The 25,461-nt window shown below is 41.0% G+C and overlaps 1 pseudogene; it reads left to right on the top strand.

The window, feature by feature from the left end:
* The first annotated feature begins 22,776 nt into the window (after positions 1–22,776).
* Positions 22,777–23,760, top strand: LOC147905334 (uncharacterized; annotated as a pseudogene).
* The last annotated feature ends 1,701 nt before the right edge of the window (positions 23,761–25,461 follow it).

Below are 25,461 nucleotides of genomic sequence, written 5' to 3'. Positions count from 1 at the left end.
TGAAGCTTGTTTTTGTGAGATCGTTGGTTCAATTCTACAAAGTTCCCATTATGCATCTTACATAAAGGCTTAGGGGATTCACTCCTCATTAAAGGGGGATGTCACTTGCATGCATGAACTTCAAGAAAACCCCCTATTTATGATCCATGTAGGATGATAAAACACCCCTGTTTAAGCTTATAAGATACCACCAAAATTCTATTATGTCCCCCCCCGCCCCCCCCCGTTTCCTTAAATACGTGTTCTTTCTCAAGCATTTAGATTACACAATAAGCAAATTTAGATTACTTTCCCTATGACTATTTAAAACCATACACAAAACCAAACTTGTTCAAACTAGTTACCGAAGGTAGCCTATACTATATCCCCCCCTCTTAAATATGGCATGGCGAATATCACTACATGTGTGAGTGGAAACCAAACATTGCCTCGAAGTCGTAGGAGGTGTTATGTTAGTGTTGTTATTGAGAGGAAAAGATGATCACTTTGAATCTAAATATTACTACATAATGTTGTTGGTCCCAAACTTTGTTCCCAGTGTGAGGAAATTCTTGGCCCCTCTATAGAATCCGCTCCTCAATTTTTGGCATTGTTGGAGGAGTACATGTGTGGACAAGAGTGCAAAAGTGTTCATGGGCACTACATCCTAATTTATTGGCTAAAGCATAGAGAAAAGCATTCATCATATAAAGCATCCAATGCCAAAACTGAGGCAATCATGATTTTTTACTTTAAAAATTTACATTTGAAATTCACAAATGAGAATCTCATTCTCCACTATAGGAGTGGAAGAGGACAAAAATAGGCTGTGAACAACAAGGGGGTGGAAGGGGCTGGTCAAGGAGGCATGACTTGAAGAGGATGAGGAACTAGCTAGCTACTGGTAGCAAAGGAGGGGAAGGTAACCAAAACATGCTATGGGTAGAAAGGGGGTGGAAGAGGCTGGCTATAGAGGGGCAAAATGGAGGGGAAGAGAAGCAAAAGAGGCTATGGGCAGCAATGGGATGGTAGGGGCTGAGAGCAATGCAAGAGGGAGGCAAGTGGGCTAATCAAAATGCAACAAAGGGTGTATGGAATGCAAGAGAGAGTGATTCCACATAGAACAGGTTGTGGGCAGTAAAGGCGAGGAAGGGGTTACCCAAGGAGGGGTGAAATGAAGAGGGAGAGGAGGGAGATGGCTGTGGGATGAGAAAAATACAAGAGGAGATGGTATGAGCCAACTGGAGTTTCTTCGATGCTTTTTTCCTTGGTTGTGAATTGGAAACTTGCTTAGGTGGCTCATGGGTAGCTGACTTGCCGTGTGTGGATGGCCTTTAGACTTGCTGCCCATTTGTAAGGTAAACTGCTATCACCAAATACAACTGAATGTGGTGATGCCTAGTTGATTGGGGGCAAAGTGTTTGCATGGTAGGCCCATGGATAGGTAGGCTGATCCACATCCTCCTCCTTTTGGCTTGGGCCCGAGTTTTGCTCCACATGATAATTTGGTGCTCTCTCCTTTGTATGCTTCTTGGGTAGCACTTGCTGCATCGAGTCCTCCAAATAAACACCTATCCCCCCTTTGATCTTATTCTCTCTTATCAGATCTGAGTGACTTCCAATCAAATAATCCCAACATCTTGATGGCCACAGATAATTCCTCCTCTCTTAAGCTTTGAATTTAGCTTAAGGTACTCCATCCTATGATGATACTCTTGTGTGACCAACTGAATGACCAAATTTGCCACTCCTAATGGCAACCAAGTGGTGTGGACACCCATAGTTCCATGGTTGATATCATAGATCATATAGGCCATAGCAAGGGGAACTAGTGATGGTGAAGAAGTTGCCTTGCTTGGTGTTTTTTGGTTGACTATGCATGCTTGAGATTTGTTCATTGTTCAAGATCTGTGTGTCTATATCTGCCTCTATCTATGTCTGTGTGCACAAAGGAAAGGAGTGAGATTTCATTTTAGCACTATGTATTTCTTAGGCTACATAACTACATTATTCGGCTGCCAAGAGTGTTGGCTAATCTAGGAACCCATGTCCTTGTTAAACATAATGACAATACTTCTCATTCAATCTGTAAACAATCTCTCCCCTCCCCCCCCTCCTAGCCCCCCTTGCTACCCCTTCCCCTGCCCCTTCTTCATGTGGGATATTTTGAACCATGAGGAGATCTAATCTAGCCTTGTACATCATAGTGTGGCCAGCTAGGAGCTTGGTGCCATTCACCATACTATGGCTTAGATTTTGAAATTAGGTCACCCGAGTAGGATACTTTCTTAGAGGTTGGAGAGGGCTTGGACTGACATTATTTTGATGCTTACAATCAAGTGTGGATTGAGGAAGTACCACCCACAGGGTCTATAGAGCCCCATCTATAACATGCCATGCTGTGCTTAATTCCTTACTACTACTATTTCAATCTCTTCATTGACATAGGTCGCACTTTTTTAAAAATTATTTTTGATACTCTAAAAGGGTAAAAGAAACATCTATTTCTTGTTTGTTTGTCAGATCATGTTGTGGCACAATGCTTGTGCTAATCCATTTTAGGAGAATGTATCGTCTCCTTTTATTTTGTGAGTACTATTGTCTTGCATGCAGGGGGATAGTTTTATTTTGCTTATTACAGTTCATTGTTGACAATTGATGTTTTATACTTGTTTTATAAAGTGCTTTGTAAGTTTCTTTCACTTAAAAGGATTCTCAATGGAGGCAAAAAAATTAGAGGTTAGTTTAAAACATGTGGACTTCTATCAATAAATACCAATAGATATGGCTCAACTCTACCTAGAAAATCCTCTCAAACGGCTCTAGGTCTCTCAGCTTCTATGGACAGTGGAAATATTCTCCATCCCTTGGTAGCAATTCAATAATGATCAACCTAAGAACAAACAGTGTAGATGCTAGGACACAAAATGGGAAAAGTCTTGGGAATGATCTTGAGTCTCCTAGCTATCCAGGGTTAGTGGGGTTCTAACTCATTTTAAGTGGACTTCAATGTAGCATTGGTTTTTCCAAATAGTGTAGAAATAACTCACTAGAAAAATTTACTGCTTAGTGGAAGAAAAAGGAAAAGAGGGCCATGGTTTGGTGGTGGAGAAAAAGGTGGAAGAGGACTTCACCACTTTAGCATGAAAGGTTAGTGTGGTATTTTATTTGTGTTAGAAAATTGGCAATTTTTTTGTAATATGCATCGCTTAAATTTACTTAGTTATGCGTTTCTAGAATTTTGTCACGTGGAGTCGGCTGTACCTTTGAATTCTTTGTTCAAATAATCTCTGTTTCATTCCAGTTTGTGAGAAGGTTGAAACAAAAGGATGGACAACTTACAATGAGGCAAGTGTTGTATGCATCTCTATTTTTATGTTTCTTATGCATATTGTGAAGGATTTTAGGTCGGGCTCATTCTCCTAGGTGAGTGCAATGCAACACCTTATACGAGAAGGCAGATAGCATTGGGATCACGTTGCATTGAGGGGTGGTAGTAGGCTTCATGAGGATGAGTGGGTGAGCAGTGGAGCAGATGAACAGGGGAGTAGATGAGTATGAGAGTTGGAGGAGGGAGCATGGAGCAAAGTAGAGTAGGGGCTGAAAAGAGCTAGAGGAGGACGTGTGGAGAAAAGAAGCAGAGCAGGGGCGACGGATGAGAGCAATGTAATAAAATGCCAAATGCCACAGATATTATATATAATAAAGTTGAATCCACCATGGTGGCTGGAGGCCTGGAGGCCTAGGGCTACATCCATATTAATTGTACGCCACCATGGTGGAATCTTAGGTGCCACCCTAGATGGGCTGGTAATCATGAAGCAGACGCCAGTGGTGGTAGCTATGGCAGGTAAGGCCACAGCAGTGGCTGGTAATTAATTTCCAGCCCGGTGGAATCTTAGCCATGATAGACGTGATTGATGAGAGCCACCACCATCCACAAAAGTAAATTACAATGCCTAATCACCTCTAATCAATCATTACCATGCACTCTAGTACTCTACTGAGAGCATGCAAGCCTGGTGACTAATAATTTACTGCACTTGTAGTAATCATGCATGCAAGCTCGTTGGTGGTAACTGGAAGGTGAGTAATTGCGGGACACTGCAGTGGCTGGTAATTAGCTACCAGCCCAATGGCATCTTAGCCACCATAGATGTGGCTGATGAGAGCCACCACCATTGGATAGTAACTACCACAAAAGTAAATCATGAAGCCTAATCACCTCTAATCACTCATTGCCATGTACTCTAGTACCATGCAAGCCCGATGACTAGGAATTTACTGCACTCATAGTAATCTTGCATGCAATCCTATTTGTGGTAACTAGTAGGTGAGTAATTGTAGGCCACTACGGTGGCTAGTAATTAACTGCCAGCCCGGTGGCATCTAAGCCACCACCGACATGGCTGATGAGAGCCACCACCATTAGGCAGTAACTGCCACAAAAGTAAATCATGAAGTCTGATCACCTCTAATCACTCATTACCATGCACTCTATTACTCTACTAAGCATGCAAGCCTAGTGATTGTAATATACTACACTCGTAGTAATGATGCATGCAAGCTCGATGTTGGTAATTGTTAGATGAGTAATTGCAGGCCGCTGTGGTGGTTGATAATTAACTACCAACCCAATGGAATCTTAGTCGCCACCACATACGTGGTTGGTAAATCTTAGACTCCACCACATCTAATCACTCATTACCATGCACGGTAGTACTGCCACCTTAAATTAATCAAAATTTGGGCCAACCACCACAGTGGCTCTCACCTTGACAGTTCCTTGTAGTGGGCTAGAAACTTAAGCCCAATCCATTTCATTCCCTTCACTATTTCATCTTCTATTCCTCTCGACCAGTTCCTTCTCCCTTTCACCCAAACTACAAAATTAAGCCTCCACTGTTCCATTTTCTTCACTGTTTCATCTTCTATCCCTCTCAACCATTTCTATCTCCCTTGCACTCTTCCTCTCGAACTTCTATCCCCTCTCATAATGGACCTTGCATATTTTGGGAACTTCTCACACAATCTTTCCTCCCCATCTGTAGCATAGTGCGAGAAAAGTGTGATTGAAAATGCGCTAGGCATTCTTGGAGGCAATTTGCAAGCATAGTTCTTTGAGAAACAGTGGAAGAGGCATGATATTCTAGAGGTATACCCCAATGCTTAGATTAGTAAAGATGGTGGAGTCAAGCTTTCTAACTTGCCAACAGACCTCCAAGATGTGTTGAAGATGACATTGCACTTCTTTCCTGATACAAGAGGAACCGTGAATTTTTGGTAGGTTCAAGCTGTTAGTAGAGCAATTGAAAGGACTTGATGTGTCTTTCTCAAGGCCATTCTCTAAGAGCATGATAACCAACCTGAAGAATTGTATGGATGGCAAATCCCAATTGTCATCTCAATCCACTGGAGTTGCAATGCACCTGATGACATCTACCCTCAAATGGATTTTTAAGCAATACAATAAGAAAATGTATCAGAAGATAACTTTTCTACAAGAGAAAGCCACCGATGCAGCAAACACAGTGCAACTTGAGAAAATTCTTAAGGAGGGTGCAAAATTCAAGGTAGAGGTAGACGCGAGGGCATTTCAGGCACAAGAGAAAATGGTCAACATAGAAATGCATAAAAGGGAAGAAGCAGAGAAGTGCATCGATGAGCTCTGAGATAGGCTTGAAGAAGTTAGAAGTGATAGGGACAGAGTGATAGTGATAATGATGATGCAGGATCTACAAGAGAGCTTCAAGGCCGAGATGGATGGGGCAAAGACCAGCCAAGGTGGAGAAGACAATGAGGTGGCTCTCTAGGCCAAGAGGATGCAGAGAACATCCCATGGTGAAGCAAATTGTAGTAGCCACAGTGGGGGTTGTTTTTTCAAAACACAGTTGGAAGTTTAAAGAGTAAGCTACAAGACCTGTTGAGAGTTCACGCTCAACATCACGTGATCATATGTGCATAGCACTAACCTTATAGAGTGCTATAAAGGAAAGGGTTAGATCCCCTAACCCTAACCCTAAAAGGGTTTGTATATATTCTATTTTTTCAACTAATTCTAGTGTACAGTTAGTCATTTGTGGTGTGCTCTCTAGCTGTGCCCTCTCTCCTCATCTCCACTCTTCTCCTCTCCCCTCTTCATATTTTGTCATGGTATCAGAGCTCCCTTGTCTTCCGTTGAGACATTGAGTTTCTTGAGAGTGATTGAGAGATTGAGAGAGATTGAGTGTTCCATTCTCTTCCGTTGAGAGAAAATTCCGTCCATCGGAAGAAGATTTCCGTCATTTGTTCTTGAGTGAAGGATTTCCGTTCATTGAAAGAGAGAAATTTCCTTCTCATTGAGAAGAATTTCCTTCATAGAACCGTTCATTGAAAGAGAGAAATTTCCTTCTCATTGAGAAGAATTTCCTTCATAGAGTGAGAGAGAGAGATCTAGTTTGTGAGAGGATTCATTGAGAGAGCTCTTGAAAAGTTTCATGAGAGAACTATGCTGAGAGATTTCTGCTATGAGTGAGATCTTGCGAGATCTGTTTTTGGAGAGAGAGAGAGCGAGTTCTTCTTCATGCTACAACGGCCGCTCCAGTACCTCCAAATGCTAGCAAGCTGCATAACGCCTCTTGGTCCATAGCCATGACTAAGGACGACTGCAGCTTGTGAGCCTCCAACTCAAAACAGCGCCAACGCCATAACAAGGCTCTCAGCCTTCTTCAACAGTAACTACGACCTCTCCATCAACACCCACGAACTCCATCGACAGCCAAGAGTTGCAGCCAGCTTCAACGCTCCTCCAACTCAAAACAGCGCCAACGCCATAACAAGGCTCTCAGCCTTCTTCAACAGTAACTACGACCTCTCCATCAACACCCACAAACTCCATCGACTCTGACGCAGCCTCAGTGCCAGCGACCTCCTTCGTGCAGCGCTCCAAGCCTCTTCGTCGAGCGACGCCTCCTACAATGCCTCGAACGGCGGCTCCTTCAACTAAGCTCCATTAACGACGAGCGACTACGAGCGACAACAGTCCCTGTGCAAGCACTCCAACAAGCCAACGGGCTCCATCGATCTTGCCAGTCCATCAACGGCGCCATCTCCAAGGCTCACAGAGCTCCATCGAAGAAGAAGACGGAATCTTTGAGATTCCGTCAGAATCTCAAAGATTCCGATCGTCCTCCTTGTGACACGTGGCCCTTATCCATCTGCCAATCCTATCTGCCACGTCACCTGCCACGTCATCAGTGACACGTCATCAGGCCACGTCATCTTCCACGTCACTTGTGCCACATCATCTGGCCACGTCATCTGCCACGTCACTTGTGCCATGTCATCAGGCCACGTCATCTGTGCCACGTCATCTACCACGTCACTTGTGCCATGTCATCAGGCCACGTCATCTGTGCCACGTCATCTGTGCCACGTCATCAGTGCCACGTCATCAGTGACACCTCAGCACTGCCACCTCAGCACAGAGCTTCACTGGCACACCTCTTGCTAAGCACAGTGCCACATCATCACTGCATGTGACTCACAGTGACACATCATCATTGAGCACCATTTGCACTCCTTTTGCCCCTCCACCTAGATCAAGTCATATCTCTTGATCCAAGAAGAATTTGAGGGTGCTCCAAAAAGGAAAGTCGCTCGATTTTTCGTGCTCTACGCGCTCGTTACATCACGCGCACATTTCAGTGCAAGTTACACTCACATTTGAGCCTCGCTGACAAAACCACTTCCTTCACGCACATTTGCCTCTACATCGACGCATCTGACCCAGCACTTAAAAAGAACAAAGGAAAAGGAATTATTTGCTGTTCTTTCATCGATCGACGGTTGGTTTAGATCTAGATCAGAGTAGACTAGATCGCCATAGAGGGGACGCTTTGAATTCCCCAAGTTGCCAATCTAAGCCATGCCCGAAATTCCCGACTAGTACCTACTCGGAGTCAGTCCATATGCTCACATCCGATTTCACATCATTGCATTACCTGAAACCTTACGTTCATCAGTTCAGTGAGCATACTTCAGAGTTCAGAGGCATTGCAGATTGATTCAGTGGGCAGATAGCACTTGATTTCACACACACATGCCACCATTGTAAAGCCTATTTGGCTATCTCACGGCATCGTGCACATCATTTTCAGCCTTGTAAAGCCTCTTGGCTATTCCCGGCATCATTGCCACAAGCCTTGTAACACAGGTCAGATCTTATTTACTGCAGTTCTATCTTCACCGACGGTACAGAGATTTCACTTGGCATCTTCAGTGTATTTGCAGTTGATTCATACAGAGTTTTCCAGGACACTTTTTGAGTACATTGTTTGCACCATGTCGACTAGCAACCTCAATCTGGAGGCATCTGCTAAGTTAGACAACTCCAATTACGGTACATGGAAATACCGAATGGAGACCATTCTTGTGCTTCAGGACAAATGGGAGTATGTCGATGGATCCATACCTAGACCATTGGCCGATCCAGCCACCAGTAGCTCTACTCCATCTGTTGTCACAGCACCAGCAACGGGATCTACATCGGGATCTACATCTACGCAGATCCTGCCATTGCCCGAGCTCAAGTAGAATGGGATAAGAAAGACAAGTATGCCTATCACCTGATCAAGCAGAATGTGCAAGATGTCATGCTAGGACAGCTCAACACAGTCAAGACATCAAAATAAGCATGGGATATGTTCGCAGCTCTCTACGAGTCCAAGAACACATCCAGGATTCTCACCTTGAGAAACCAGATCAACCAGAGTTTCCGCAATAGCAATGAAACCGGTCATGCTTATGTACTCCGCATCAAAGACTACAACAATCAACTTGCAGCAGCAGGAGAGACTATGAATCCCGCAGAAATGGTTCAAGTAATCCTGAATGGACTAGGAGAAGGATATGAGAATCTGGTCCAGAGTATTGCCATCCAACGGCAAATTCCAACACTAGAAGAACTTCAGTCAGTTCTACTTGGTGAAGAACTCAGGACTCAAGCCATTCAAGCACGTAAAGGTCATTCTAATGATCAGGCATTCACCGCTTCAGACAGAAGCAGAGGCAAAGGCAGAAACAGAGGTAGATCATATCAGAAAAGTGGTCAAAATCAAAGTCAGAATCAGCATCAGCATCAGCAGCATCCTCAGCAACATCAAAATCAGCAAAGAGGAAATCATTCCAACAGAGGAAGATTCCAAGGACGAGGGAATGCATCCACCAATGTGTCAAACATTCAATGCAACTATTGTCACAAGTTTGGACACTATGAAAGAGATTGCCGCAAGAAGCAGTATGACCAAAGCGGTCAATCCAGCACTAATCGAGGGAATTCTCGAGGAAGAGGAAATCATCGTGGTGGACATTCTAGTCACAGTCATTTTGCAAATGAACATGGCAATATGTTTCTTGCAAATGAGGAATTGCATCAGACTGATACAATGCACCTAGACACTGATTTCAATCCCAAAGAAGATTTCAGTTATCAAGTCGACCAAGTGGAACAGGATCCTTGGTACATCGACAGTGGTGCATCATCTCATATGACAAATCATCAGGAATGGTTCACAGAAATGAAGCCATTAGAAGGTCAAAAGAATGTCATCTATATAGCAGACAATACACCGAATCCGGTTCAAGGGACAGGTGTTATCCCTATGAACAATTTCACTGGTACAAAAGGATTAGTCAAAGATGTGCTCTATGTTCCGAAGCTCAGCAAGAACCTTTTGTCAGTAGGTCAAATGACGGAACACAACTACAAAGTCATCTTCGACGGTGATGAATGCACTATCAGAGACAAATCCAAAAGAGGTCAGCTAGTAGCAAAAGGTGTCAAGGAAGGACGCTTATACAGGATGCTAGCTACAGTACCAGATAAGCATGCCATGTCCGCTCAAATGCAACAGATGCCACTATCTGCAAAATGGCACAAGAGATATGGTCATGTCAACTTCAAGTACTTGTTAGATCTCAAGAATCAAAATATGGCAATTGGGATTCCGAAGCTACAGTTTCTTGGAAAAGTTTGTGAAGCATGCTGCTTCGGCAAACAAAAGCGAACCAACTTTGTCAGAAGTACCTCTCGTGCACGAGGTATTCTTGATTTAATTCATACAGATGTATGGGGTTATGCCCAGACCCGCAACATCAATGGTTCACTTTATTACTTGACCTTCATCGACGACTACAGCAGATTGCCATATTGTTGTGCAAATCCTTTTGCAACTAATCTGGCTTTATATCTCTGAATACTGCCATCTGGATTGTACTTCACTTTGTATACCCATTTGTTGGCTATGGCCTTCTTTCCTGGTGGAAGGTCGCATAATTCCCAAGTGTTGTTTTTATACAAAGCATCCATTTCTTCATTCATTGCAGTTTGCCATTCTGGCTTATCTACTGCGTCTTCGAAGTACACGGGCTGTTCTGTAGCCATGATGGTAGTCATAAGAGCATAGTTGGTGGTTTCCACCTGAATTGCTTTGCCTTTCTGAGCATATGTCAATCTGGCTGGTGGTCTGCTTTCCCTAGTAGACCGTCTGAGCTGCTGTGACGCTGATTGGGGTGTTGCTGGCAATTCTTGCTCTTCTTCATCAACCTGTTCTGTAGATGACTGTGAAGTCGATGCTTCTATCTCCGGTGTAGGTGAGGTTTTCCATTCTGATTCCTCATCGAAGATTAAATCTCTGGAGATAATGACTTTGCGGTTGATGGGATCATACAATTTGTATGCTTTACTTTCTTCACTGTAGCCAACCATGATGCATTTGCGTGACTTCGCATCCAATTTCCTGCGATGATCATCATGTATGTGGGCATATGCTATGCAACCAAATATGCGGAGATGCCCAATGCGTGGCTTGTGTCCAGTGAATGCTTCATAAGGAGTCATTCCTTGTATCGGTTCGGTAGGAAGCCGATTAAGCAAGTAGTTAGCTGTAGCTATTGCTTCTGCCCAATACTGATTCGGAAGATGCTTTTCACTAAGCATTGCTCTAGCACTTTCTGCTAAAGTCCCATTCTTCCTTTCAGCTATTGCATTTTGCTGAGGAGTATCTGCACATGTGAATTGTCTTCGAATGCCGTGAGTTTTGCAAAAGTTCATGAAGGCTGAAGACATGTATTCACCTCCTCTGTCTGATCTCATGACCTTGATCTTTCTGCCTGTTTGGTTTTCTACCATGGCTTTGAATTCTTGAAATCTGGCAAACACTTCAGATTTCTCTTTCAGAAAGTAGACCCAACAATCCCAGAAGTTGGTACAGCAGAATTGACAAGTATTTTGCTGATCTGGGATACATGAAGTCCAATGCAGATCATACTCTCTACTACAAAGTTCAAGGGGAAGATATTACTATTGCACTTTTGTACGTAGATGATCTGATTGTGACAGGAAGCAAGGATAGCTTCATCAGCAAGCTAAAACAAGACTTATCTGCAGAGTTCGACATGAAAGATCTTGGACTTATGCACTATTGTCTTGGAATTGAGTTCTGGAGAGATTCAGATAGCACATTTATGAGTCAGCTCAAATATGTTGACAGTCTCCTGAAGAAGTTTCATATGGCAGATTGCAAGATTGCAGCCACTCCCATGGAACAGAGTTTGAAACTTACTAAAGATTCAGAAAAGCCTACCATCAATGACAGATACTACAGGCAACTCATTGGATCTCTTATATATCTGACAATCACACGGCCAGATATTTGTTATGCAATAAGCTCACTAGCACAGTTTATGGCAAATTTAAAACAGTCTCACTGGAATGCAGCCAAAAGAGTCTTGAGATACATCAGAGGTACAAGACAATTTGGGATAGAATACAGAGGAAGTCATCCACGGTTGCATGGATACTGTGACAGTGACTATGCTGGAGATCATGAGACCAGGAGATCGACACAAGGATATGCATTTTTCCTTGGTCAAGGTGCTATATCATGGTTGTCAAACAAACAACCAACTGTTTCTTTGTCTTCAAGTGAAGCAGAATATAGAGCACTCACTACAGGTGCATGTGAGGCTATATGGCTCAGAAGACTATTGTCAGAAAAACATTACTTTGATGAGTCAAAGCCAACAACAATATACTGTGATAATCAATCGGCTCAAGCATTGGCCAAAAATCCAGTATATCACTCCAGAACAAAGCACATTGATGTCAGAGAGCACTTCATCAGAGAAAGAGTGTTACTTGGTGACATCACACTGCAGCATTGTGATAGCAAAGAAAATGTTGCAGACATCTTTACCAAACCACTCGGTAAAGAGCTATTCGAGAAACACCGACTAGCTCTTGGTTTGACGCAGAGGAAGGACATTCCCATTAAAGGGGTGTGATGGAATGTAATGCTCAGTCCTTCTTCGATTCCCCAGAATCATCATCTTGAGGGAAGGCCTACTTCATGATGTTGATCTTGAGGGAAGGTGTTGAGAGTTCACGCTCAACATCACGTGATCATATGTGCATAGCACTAACCTTATAGAGTGCTATAAAGGAAAGGGTTAGATCCCCTAACCCTAACCCTAAAAGGGTTTGTATATATTCTATTTTTTCAACTAATTCTAGTGTACAGTTAGTCATTTGTGGTGTGCTCTCTAGCTGTGCCCTCTCTCCTCATCTCCACTCTTCTCCTCTCCCCTCTTCATATTTTGTCAAGACCCTACAACAAGATTATGATAGGGTTGTGCATGAGATTGCAGTGTCTTTCAAAAGCTTTGAAAAGTAGTCCATTGTGAGAGATTTCCAAACTAGAGTAGAAGTCTTGGAAACAGCCCATGTTGATGTTTTTGAGAAATTTAAGCATCTTTAAGAGATGCTGAGGGAATCAGATAAAGCTATTGCATGAAGTGAGCAAAGAGTGGAGGAGATGAAGGATTACATTTGCAGCCTTAGGATGAGGAAGGAAGGAATCAAGAAGCAACTTCATCATGTACAAAGCAAGATTGTGGTATTGATGGTTGCAATAGTTAAATCGGTGGATGCTTATCCTACTATGCAGTAGGGTCCGGAATGTATGGTCTGCCATACCCCCATCATAGATGACTGGATGATCCGATGGCCCACAAGCTACTACCTTGTGCATGTTTTTTGCTTTGGGGTGTTTGTGCATGCAAGATCGGTATGTAGAGAATGTCATTTTCCATTGCCCCGGTCATGGACAGTTCAAATGTGTCTTCCTACTAAAGCTATCTATGATGAGAAAGTGGACGTTGCATCTCAATTTGCCATTGGGCAAAATTTTCAAAAGACAAGGAGCTCAAATAAAAAGAGGCCAAGCCTAAGCCTATAATATATGTATCTGTATATAGTGAGCAATATTATAATATTTCTAAAGTGACTGAATTGATGTTTTCTCCACTATGTGACTACTAGATAGTGTCCTTTGATAGGCCAAGGACCATAATCTAAGATGGAAGATTTTGATTAAACAACTAATGTGAGACAAAATATTTTGATTCAAGAGTCGAATGATGAGAGATGGAAATGTAAGGATGTATGAAAGAAGAATGAGAAGGATGGGCTCAATGAACTCTCACCCTATTTAAGTGCAATGTGGACACAACTAAGATCCCATTATGAAATCAAGCCCCAAAACTCTGTACACCGATCCACCTACTACACATCTATGGCATACCCAAAATACTTTGGAATGCTCATGTTCTATATGAGAACAATGTTGGATGACCTCCTCACAGAAATAGACCCAGAGATGAGGGAGGAAAATAGCTACTTTGTCAAGCTCATGATGTAGGCTTCTTTTGGTAGGACATGATGGCAGTGTGAAGTTGTATAGAGCACCAATACCAGGATGAAGAACCCTGACTGAAAGGAGGAGTTATGATGGGCATACAAGTCGGCAGTGGCAAGCAAGAAGTTCTTGGTCCAAGTGTGTAATGAGGTCTGCGATAGTTCATAAGACTAGCCTAAAGAGCTGGGAGATGCTTGCTATAGAGAGGTTAATAAGATTTTTGGGAGTTTGGAATTTCCTTGAGCCGCAAAATGTCAGTGTATTTTTGAAAAATAAAAATCCTGCAGGCATTTTTGGATTTGTGGACTTTGTTGAACTACCATCAACCATGATCTTGGTGCTCGTAATACCTGATTTTGTGTCAAAACTTGCTTCCATGTTAATACTTAAATGTTTTAAGTATCCCGGTGGTTGAAATATGAAAGTTAAAGATAACCAGTTGAAAGAGGACTGTTTTAGTATATCACTGTGCAACACATTTTAGGATAGCATGGCAATACTACGGGATAAGTGGTCACCATCATGGTGGTTGGTTGTACACTAGGATATTAATAGCCACTAGCATGGTGGTTTACTTCTATTATTACAAAATGAATGGATTTATGGATTTGTGGATTCATTATGGGATTTAATAAAACCAATGCATAGGTTTTTTGGGATATACTAAAAACAAGCATGGGGTTTATCATTTGGGATTTACAAAAATAAGTGCGGTGGTTAGTTTGGAATTTACTCAAAGAAATGTACTCTCAAATACATTTTCCATTTTCCAGGATAAGTGGAATATTATTTCCTTGCAATGAGACTACATTTTCTTATTACTATCTTAATCACCCATCTTAATCACCCTCATCCACTGCTCCAAGACACCCCAAGATGTGCTTTGCCCAGGCTTCAAGGCTTGACAAGGAGGTTGGCATAGAGGATGACCATTCACTACTAGCTTTGGAAACAATTTTTGATCCTATAGAGGCCCTTACTATTTGTTTCAAAGAGGCTGAAAAGTTCCAAGAGCCAAGTGAAGCTGCCTTCTAGCTCACACAGGAAGCTATGAATCTCTCAGCACTATACACAGGAAAGCTTAAATAAGAGGCTGGACTGGAGGGGAGAGAAATAAATCTTTGGAAAGATGAACTGCTTGTTGCTGATGAAAATGAGAAGGTACGATCTTGTTACTTCAAATCAAATACTTTATCTTCTGCTTAAATGTTTTGTAGGTTGTGTATTGTCTCACTCCAATCTTTTGATATGTGGCAGCTACAAATTGAGGATGACACATTCCTCCAGAGATCAAGTGGAAGCAGGCTGGCTGGGTTTGGCAAATTGTCAAGCCTAGCTCATTATATTCATGATCTAGGCAGTACTAAGATCTTGATTTACCATAGGTAGTTGAGGAACAATGGAGAAGCCATTGTTTACTTCTTTAAATGTTTGTCTAGGGTTTTAGGTGGACATGATCTTTCATGGCAAAAGGAAAAGATCATTTTGATAGAGAGGTTGTCTGCCATAGATATATTTGGAGATTATGTGAATAAGCTGGCCTCTAGGGCCTCTTACTTTTTGTCTTACACTTCTTATACATTAGCATGTGGTGTTAAGGAGCCCAAATGTCTGGAGGGCTATGGAAAACACATGCTCATAAGGTTTCAAGAGCCACCCATGATTGCATCAAGCGACACAATCCAAGAAGAAGAACATGTGGAGACAGCTGAAGAAAAGGATACCCCTCCCAGACAAGCAACAGAGGCAAGCATTGATAAAAAGACAGTCGACATCAAGCCAATAAGGAAGAAAAAGACTCCAATCAAGATCAAAAAGAGAGTTCGGATCGGCAGGCCCTGGGAGAAATAGGATTTAGTCATCAAATATAGCACAAACATTATATTGAAGTTGAACTGATTTGTACAAAGTCTTTGATGTATGGTATGATCTTTTATAAATGAACAATAAGTTGAAGATGAAATGATTTGTACAAAGTCCTTGGGATAGATAGAGTGGTGTCATTAAATATTAAACAAAAAATATATTGAAATTGTGAACCTATTACGTTTAGATCACATGTTTCACAAAAGAAATACTGTTGATGGAGTCTCAAATCATATAGGCATAACACCAAGAGTCACTTGTTCCACAAAAAAAAAATCTATTGATTGAGTTTGAAAACATGTGGACATAACACCAATAAGTTACAAATTCCTATTCATGTTTACTTGTCCATTTATGGTTTCTAAATATCTTCGATTCCCTCCATTTTCTATGTCTCTCTGCTGCCGTTGAATTGTCTAGAGTTTGTCTTCATCTTTACTTTTGGGCTAGAAGAAAAGCAAGCTTGACTTTGGAGCTAGCAACTTTTCTTTTAGCATGCAACCTCTGTAGTATGCCTCGGTAAAACCATTGGAATACTTCCTTCAAACTATTTGCCTTTTGACTCCCTCCATAGCATTGTGTGTGTCTGAAAAATGCATTACGTGCCATGTAGTGAGACTTCTCCATGCCTTTGGTAGACCAAATTGCTGGGCATCCATACTTTTTGACAAAATAGGGAAGGTGGTTGTAGATGATATGCTGTAAGACATAAGAATGCATAGTAAGTAATAAAAAAAAGAGGATCACACTTAAGTAAAAGAAAAAGGCAGAACCTTACCATGTAGTGAGTTATATTGTAGGCTATCCACACGTCTTTCATTGACTTCCCAAAATGTTTGATTGCCTCCTCAAAGTTCTTGTAATCACTCTTTGTCCATGTTACTTTGTCATAGAATATGAAGAGTTGATCAAGAGACCTCCACACCTCTGCCTTCACATTTCGTGCTTCCCCATCTACCTCATGATCTTTCACGGCATTATGGACTTGCTTCCACAATCTGTAATTAATCTTTGAAACTGTTCTACCTTGCCTTACTTGCTTATTGTGTTTGGGTCGAGACAAGAATCTTCTTGCCTTAACACCACCAATAGAGGGCTTGATTGGTACCTCCTTGCCATTGGTATACTTTTTAAAATCCTTTGTGATTTGAACATCTCCTCCATGTAGACCTATATCGGATAACACTTTTTCCAATGCTTGAAAAGCATCCTTTCTATTTTTATCGGGACGGAGTTTCCAAGCAAATCCAATATACAAAAATACCAATTTCTCAATAATTCGACATAGACCATGCAATGTGTAGATGTGAACATTACATAGTGGAATGTCCAGAATGGCCTTGAAGTCAAGGTCAACTTTATCTCTATTAGGTGCTCTCTTCCACCATTTGGAATCCATTACTTGAGCTGATTCTTTGCATTAAAGACAAGGAGACTTTGAGTTGCCTCCTTTACTAACGTTATACATGCACTTAAGTGTTTTAAGATCCCCTGCCATGTGCCACTCTACTTGAAAATCACCTTTTCCTGCAACATGGAGATTCTAGCCTTGCACTTGTCTTTTGATTATTCTTGGTATTTCCATGTGGTGAAACACCCAATCTAGTGTTTCATGGTCTTCTGTCTTCACCTGCCAAATTATAGAAAACAAAAGTCTTACTATAACAGATTTGAAAACAATGACCAAAATCAAGTACAAAACAAAAAATGATCATACCTGGAACGAGCCTAACCACCATATGTGTTTCTCCGACTGCACACTAAAATACTTCGAACTCGCTTCAGTCAATGATGTATCAAGTGCTCCATTCATCAATGTAATAGTAACCCTTTCCATTTTCTTTTCCTTTACAACCTCACACTCATCTAGTTTGATAACAAATTTTAAATGCCTTTGCACTCCTCAAATGTTATTCCATAAAACTCGACCATTCTTCTTTGAAGTTGTTGTAGATCTACAAATATATTGTTCCAAGGATCATACACAGTGGTTCCTTTACCGCCATGAAATATTTCTTCAATATGGATATATTGCCCAATAAACTCATCTATACTTTCATTCAAATGACCTCTTATCCTCCACACGGTTGCTGGATTTGGCAGTAAAACTTGTTTAATCCTTTGATCTTTCAAAGTTGAGGATATCGCATGGAAAATCGAACTATATCCCTTCCTGCTAACTCCACTAACATCAAGAGCCTCTTGGATTGTAGTGCCATCAACTTTATTATTGGATACAAAGTCCTCTACAACATTGCGTTTGACTGTTTTGTATTTTTTTTCCTCAATCAAACCTTTTGCTACACCGCAAGAAAGCAATCCTTTCATTTGTTTAACAGGAAGAAGGTTCATATCCATATTTTCTTTTGTAGGCTCCAATAATTTCCTATAGTAACAACACAATATGCCTATATCATTCAGCACCTCCATTCTTGTTTTGTGGTAATGGACGAAATAGATATAGTCATTTGAGAGCCTTTTTGAGTATTCAAAATGATAAATTTCAATCTAACCTTGCTTCTTGAATTCTTTGCTTGCATCCACCAATCCCAGCCTTCAAATTTGCAATGTTTTTAATCTTCCTGCTACGTAGTCTGTCTCCAAGCATGGTTCTCTTCTTTCTTGCTCTTGTCAACTCTTTTTTACTCTTTGAATGCTCCTCAATTTGATTCTGCAACTGCTGCTCCAATTTTGCACGAATGGCTATCTCCTGCATCTTGGCCCCCTTTTCTTGTAAGTACATCATTTTATACGTTTCTGCAAATGCAGACTATGCTGAAATATAACCAAGAAGTCCATTTTGTCCATCGCTGGCAAACCTCAGTAATGTGGTGGGATTAACAAATGGAGGTGTAGAGGTTTTTACTTGACATTTTGGATATATGCTTCCATCGCACCATAAGTGAATATGTTGAAGCCCTTCTCTTCTCATACTTTCCCACTGTTGAGCATTCAGCATCGTATCCTTTCGTCTTTTTTTGCTGGAGCATATTGTTCTTCTAAGTCGATGTGAAGATGGTGTAATCGCTTCTTCTGAGATAGTGACTCACTAGTATCGGCCATTTTTTGTGCTTCTGAGGTTGCAAAGTTTGCTTGTCAATCTCATAGTCATTTTGTAACATGAATCGTGGAAGTGTGGTAGTATCTATGTAAATATTTTGAAAACTTGCAATCACCAAGTTCAGTGATGGATTCTTTATGAAAGGCCTGCACACGTCGGCAAAAGAGATGCGGAATATTTGGTAAACAAAAAAAAATCTAAGGAGATATTTAATGCAAAATCGTGTTAGTCAAACAAAAGATTATCTTATTCCTTTCTGAACTGACAGTCTTGTAGTCCTTACTGACAGTTCTGAGCCATGTTTCCGTATTTTACTATTTTTGAGGTCTTTAAGGAGAGAAATAAATCAAAAAATAGTGAATTTCTTACAGGGCCCCAAAATGAGCTCCCTTTTTCCCTAATGCTGTAAGACCTTATGCCAATCATGGGACTTGAGCCCACTAAGCTTATTGTCCTTTGAAAATGCTCCTTTCAAGCAATGCATGTACCCTATCGGTGTTTGAAAAGAGGCAATGTCTGCCTTGACCGCTGCCTCCTCCCTTGCAGAGAGGATCCACGTTGCTTTAGGGAGGACAACTTTTCCCGAAGCATGCACTTGGGGCCACAAATGAGACATCCTATTCATAGCACACAAGTCTTCTCACACTCCTCTCGAGTCTTTGGAACCAACCAAGTGTGCCCAAATAGTAGCCCCCACATTCTTGAAGATATGCATGGGATCCAAGAGATGATTGATTTGTAGCTGACCCCAATAAGGAAGCTCGTGAAAGATTGATAGCCTCTTCATACCAGGAGGACGTTCCTCTCCATTAACCCTCCAAGCTTGAATCCATTCACTTGCCTTCAAATATGATGGTGGTGGATCAAGTTGACCTCCATGTGCGAGATGATCCAACGGAAGGTATCGAGCATGAACTTCATAAACATTTTTCCTCATATGTTTGGAGTATCGTGCAAGCGATTTCAAACCCAGTCCACAAACAGGACAAGCATGGTACCCACTTGTAACAAGTCTTGCACGTGTGCATGAATGTGTTAGTATAAGACCAGATAATTCCCTTCATGAGCTCTCATGACTCACCTGGTGACTGCTGTGGTCTAATTATAGCAGCAGAAAAGTCCAGCTTCCTCTTGAAAGGAGGGGCCTGGGAGTCAACTGTTCCAAAGCAAAAACATTTCTCATCATCAAAGAAGAATTCCACAGGGCCAAAGATAGAAAAATAATGAGGTAGAAGTGAGAACTAAAAGAGACACTGGAATTTGCAGGAAAACGCGATGTAGGACCATTTGGAAAATATGAAGCACTCTCCTTGCATTTTGTTGCAAATTCTCCAGTTCTGTTGATATCCATGTCAAATCAAATACTAGGTTCATCTCATTGATTCCTGGATAGTATGAGTTGATATGCAAGAGAAAGGTTGGAGCTAAGTGAAGCTTTTCATGAGGAATGTGTCAACAATAGGAATTTGCAGCAAAATGCGATATGGGCTATCTAGAGATGGATAAAGCACTCTCCTCGCATTTTGTTGCAAACTTCTAGGTTCTATTCATATCCATCTCCAATCAAATTCTTGGGTGATCTACCACATTCTTGGACAGTATAAATTGAATATGTAACAAGAAGGGTGGAGCTAAGTGAAGATATTTGGACATCAAGAATTCAATGGATGGAAGAAATATATGTCAAAAAACATTGAAAAGAATCTAGAATTCTGACCTTTTTTTTCCTTTTCCATGCTGTTGGAGTTGCACTGGTGAATCTCCTGCTCTTTCCCAAACTTGAACTGTAGCCTTGGTAACCTAGAGATCTGGCAGTGCTAGTAGTCTTCAAGCAGGTTGCAGTTTGGATGGAGTGTGCTGGGTAGGAAGGGATTAGAGAGGGAAGGAAAAGGAAGATGCGAGGGCCCTCACAGGGATGAAAGATTGGGAGGCAGGGGAGGGAAGAGTGGTTGTGGAATTGATTATGAAATCATGAATGGCACAAGTTCCAAGGCATAAAGTATCCCTTTCACATGTGCCAAGTTTCAAACTCCAAGAGATCTGGGTCCCATCCACACGTGTGAAAAACGACTACATTCCACACGTGTGGGATTTAGTAGCTGCCTTATTTGTATTTTGCACTTATCTTTTCCCTCCTATCTAATCTATCCTGTCTCAGCTCTCTTGCCCTCTAGTCTTAGCTCTCTTGCCTCCCTACCTCCCTACTCTACAACATCAACATCTTGACCAGCAGCAGAGGTTCATCCCCAGTACAGGGTACTCATCAGCAGCACAGCATACCCATAAATAGCTTTCAGGTTAGTACTAATGGGTTCTTCCCTCAGTCTCTGCAATCTTCTTGCCTTCCATAGAAATAATCCATCCTACATGGACATGCATAGACTCAATCCATATTTTATTTAGTTGTAAAGACAGAGAAATCACTATAGGAATGCACATCTTCAAGTGTGATAATTGCATGTGAGGGTAAAACTGTACTTATGGGTTCTTCCTTCAGTCTGTCCACACTTCTTGCCTTCCATAGACTCAATCCATCCTGCATGGACATGCAAACACCTTCAAATGACTGAAGGCATATTCTAGCATGCTGCCTCATGAATTTGCAAGAAAATGCGAGGAGAAGGCCTTGGGAATTTCAAACAGCCAAAATCGCATTTTGTTGCGAATATTGAACTGTTGCTTCATCCACCCCTGTCATTCTGGTTTTGTGACTTCCATAGTTGTCCATGGCTGTACTCTCCTTGCATAAACTCCATTCATATTGTATTTAGTTGTAAAGACAGAGAAATCACTGTAGGAATGCACCAGCATGTCACTTCAGGTATTTGTAGGAAAACGCATTTCGAGCTGTTAGGAATTTCAAACTGTCCATATCGCATTTTATTGCAAAATTTTCAATGTTGCTTCATCCACCCCTGTGATTGTCTTTTTTTGTCATACCATGTTCTCCATGGCTGTAATCTCTTTCCATTGCTTTGTATGCAGTTTGTCAGAGTGATGGCAAGAACCAAGTCAACTGCAAGGAAAGCTGGCAAAGGGCCAGGGCTTGCAGCAATAGCAGCTAGGGCAGGTACCAAGAAATTTAGTGTGCCTCCAAAGGGAAGAGCTGCACATGGCAGGAAGGGTAAGCCAATGAGCCTGCTCCAGCAAAAGGCCAAGAGATTGAAACATGGTGCAGGTGTTCTAAGGGAGATCAGGAAGCAACAGACAACTATAGGCTTTGCAATCCCCAAGGCACCTTTTCAAAGACTGGTGAAAGACATATGTGATAGTTGGCACCTTGGGTTTAGGTGGAACAGGACTGCCATTCTTTCCTAGGAAATGGCAGAGGATTACTTGGAAAAATATTTTGAAGATGCAATGCTGGTAGCAGCCCATGCTCACAGGGTGACTATGATGGCCAAAGACTTTAACACTTTGTCCAAAGTGAGATGGAGGTATGACAAGCTTGTTCATCCTGTGGAATGGTAGGACATAAAGATGAGAGACGTATTATTAATTCCACCTACAAGGAAGTTGAAGGTAGATGAGGTTAAGGTTGTTGAAGTAACCCACTCAAAGAACACCAGAGGGAAGGCTATTTATGAGGAGTCACTGAAGCAGCAAATAAAAGAATCAAAATCTGTTATAGATGTGGAGATTGGAAAGAGGGAGCTGCAGATACAAAGAAGGTTGCAGGAGCTGGGCCCTAATATAGTTGTCAAAACTTTAGTGAATGATTTTGACTTAACAAAACCACGCTTGGCAGCATTGGCTCATAAGAATGAGTATTGCTCAGATACTATCATTCTTGCAATGCTCTAGTAAGTGTCTATTATTTTACATTTTTTTGCAAAACAATCCTCCTTGTACCTCCTTTATATCCTACCCTAATTATTTTTTGGTCCCATGCAGCATGATAAGAAGCTGGCTTCACCCCTCTATACAGCATACAGTCCATATTATTGATCCTGCCATTTCTTCCAAGTTAAGAGATGCAAAGGAAACTCCCATTGGTATTTCCAACTGGTTCAGACACTGCAATTTTGAAGTTATCGATGTTTTGCTACTTCCATACCATAACAGGTATGTGGGTGACTGCTTCTTTTGGGATTCTTCTTTAAGATTGAGAACTCTTGTAGCCTTGATTTCTTAATGCTTTTTTCCTTACGCAATGACCACTGGAGTTTTGTTTCTATTGACATCCAGCAGAAGCAATACTTTATATTCAACTCTCTTAAAAACACACATAGAGAGCTGAAATTGTAAGTGGTGTGTGTGCTTTTTTAACTTAAAACTTCATTATTTTGATTTCATACTAACTAAATTATATGTATTGCAGTTGTATTAGAAGGCTTCTAGATGCATTGGATCACTGTCCTCCTAATGTCTCTCTTTTGGATTTAATAGAGCCAATAAATCTAGAGGTAAAAAGTCGTTCTCTTTACTGATGTCTATTTCATGCTATGCCTTTGAACTTATTGAATAATTTTGTTTTGTTTAGATGTTAATAGTTTCTAACATATCTTTCCAACTGTACAGACACCACAACAAGATGATTCAAGTAGCTGTAGATGGAGAGTGCTGATCAGTGCCAAATATCTACTTTTAAGCTATTTTGAGAAAGAACAGCGAGACCTTGTAAGAAAAAATAATTTTAATTTAGCTTGAAGATAATTGATAGTGGTACAAAGTGTTCTAAATCATCATATGCCATTGCAGATGAAAGAAGATAGCTTCAGCTCAAACTATGTATATAATTTCAGAGCTCATACAATTTGGAAGTTTTTGAGCTATGCCTCCCCCAAACTTATTGTACCAGCTACTGTCGAGTTGGGTGAGAGCTCTAAAGTATGAGAAGGTGTCATACACCTTGATGCCACAGATGAAGCTGATGTGGTGCCACAGGAACAAGGACCTAGTGCTGATGAGGAGAAGCCACAGGAACAAGGACCTGCTGCTGATGTTGTTGAGGAGAAGATGGAGCAACAGCAAACAAATGCTCCAGGGGTAGTAGAGGAGACAATGGAGCAGCACCAACATATTGTACAGGATAGGATGGAGTAGCAGAAAACAGATTCTCCAAAAAATGATGATACAGAGAGCTTGGACCATGTAGAGCAGCCTCTGGATAAATAGAAAATGATTGTCAAGAATATGTTCTACATGTACAACTAAACACTTTTGTACAAAATTTTACTTTATTGAATACAATACCTTTGTTTATGGAGTCTGTGTTATCTCAATTTTCAAATTTTCAATGTCTTTGCATTTTATTGAGCTCTCTCTTCTTTTGAGCACCTGCAAAAAAGCAATATGAATCAATAGGGTAAAGTAAACTAATAGCAGTGCTTAATGAGACTAGGATAAATCAGATATGGTGTACATTTTTATTGTTGTAGATAAATAAAAAGTCGTTTGAAATAGAACCTTCTGTCTCAAATAGAATGTCATTGCGCAATTGAGCTAGGGAGCAACATTCTCTTAAGGGAGATATTGACTAGCACATCACCATTCTCAACAACATCAATATCAAGAAGTTTATTTTCTGCACCAAAAGAAACTTCATCTTGATCCATTGGGACTAGTTTTGTGCCTAGCATTTGACTGCGCTTATAATAAAAAGAAAAAATAAAATTTTTTGATGCAACCATGTACTTCAGTTGGATAGAAGGTTGGACAACCTCACAAAACACTGAACTATATGTCTTCTTATCCCAACCTTTATCCAAAAATTGTGGCATGCATGCCGAACTTGTTCCTTTAACTATGAACATTGTTTTTGAAACCTTCACTGGAAAGGTATTAAACAAGTCCACAAAAACTGTGACAGGCATGCATAAAGAAATTTTTATTATCCTTGTGGCAATATTGGGCCTCAGAGCTTTCTGTACTTCTTTGAAAAGCTTGGCCCTATATGCCTTTGTAACACTAGAATGTGGGTGAGGCCAATCCACTGAATTCCATGCTGGAAGGTCTTGTTTCCTTAACACAACATGTGTGTTAGCATTGTCCAGCAACTGATAAAAATGATCAGTAAAAAATATACCCAATTGAGCTAGCTCTGTTGCACATCAACCTTGGTATTGTTGTTCTCCTATCGATCCATGCAGAACATCTATAAATCCCAGAATACAATCGATGTTTTGCCATGTCTCATACGATGAAGGGTATAAATCTGAAATAAAACAACACAAGAATGTCAATAAGCAAAGAAATAAAGCTTCATCTTAAAAATCCATACACCTCGTAAAGAAAAAAAACCACAATAGAAAAATATACAATTAGGCCTGTGTTGCAGAAGATCATTTGGATAGTCTTGCAAGACAAGTTCTTTATGCATGTACACATGCTGAATCAAAACTTCTTTCACCGATATCTTCTCTCTGGTGATTTTAAAATCTCATACTCTTCCCTTCCATGATGCCAAGAAAATGTTTTTTGTCTGGGGTCTTTTTCTTTTGCTAGGTTGCATGAGCACCCATGCTCCTTTCGAAACACTAAACCTTTCCCAAGTTCCTTCCGTTTTGACTGTACTTGAATTCTCTACTGAAGAAATAGAAGAAGTAGGTCGATGGGGTAAGGATGTGTGGTATAATTCTGCCTTCATAGCATTATCATACACAGAGCGTCTTCCACAAGAACAGCCATGGTTTTTATTCACCATGGAGACCTTCTGAATCTATAACAATAGCAAAGTAATGTAAACAAGATAACAAATTGAAGTTTCAAGAAAGAGAAAGTGGGCAGACAGACAGTTGACAAGAAACATCTTACTCTACGCCAAACAGGATCAAGGGAGCAGTTTTGGAAAAGAAGAGGCTGCTGAACAATGAGGCA

This window comes from Dipteris shenzhenensis, chromosome 1 (assembly GCF_047967505.1).
Source record: "Dipteris shenzhenensis isolate YYH24624 ecotype China chromosome 1, Dip_SZ_1.0, whole genome shotgun sequence".
In the NCBI taxonomy this organism is placed as follows: domain Eukaryota; kingdom Viridiplantae; phylum Streptophyta; class Polypodiopsida; order Gleicheniales; family Dipteridaceae; genus Dipteris; species Dipteris shenzhenensis.
The sequence above is the reverse complement of the archived record's forward strand: the minus strand, read 5'-3'. Positions and strand labels throughout refer to the sequence as shown.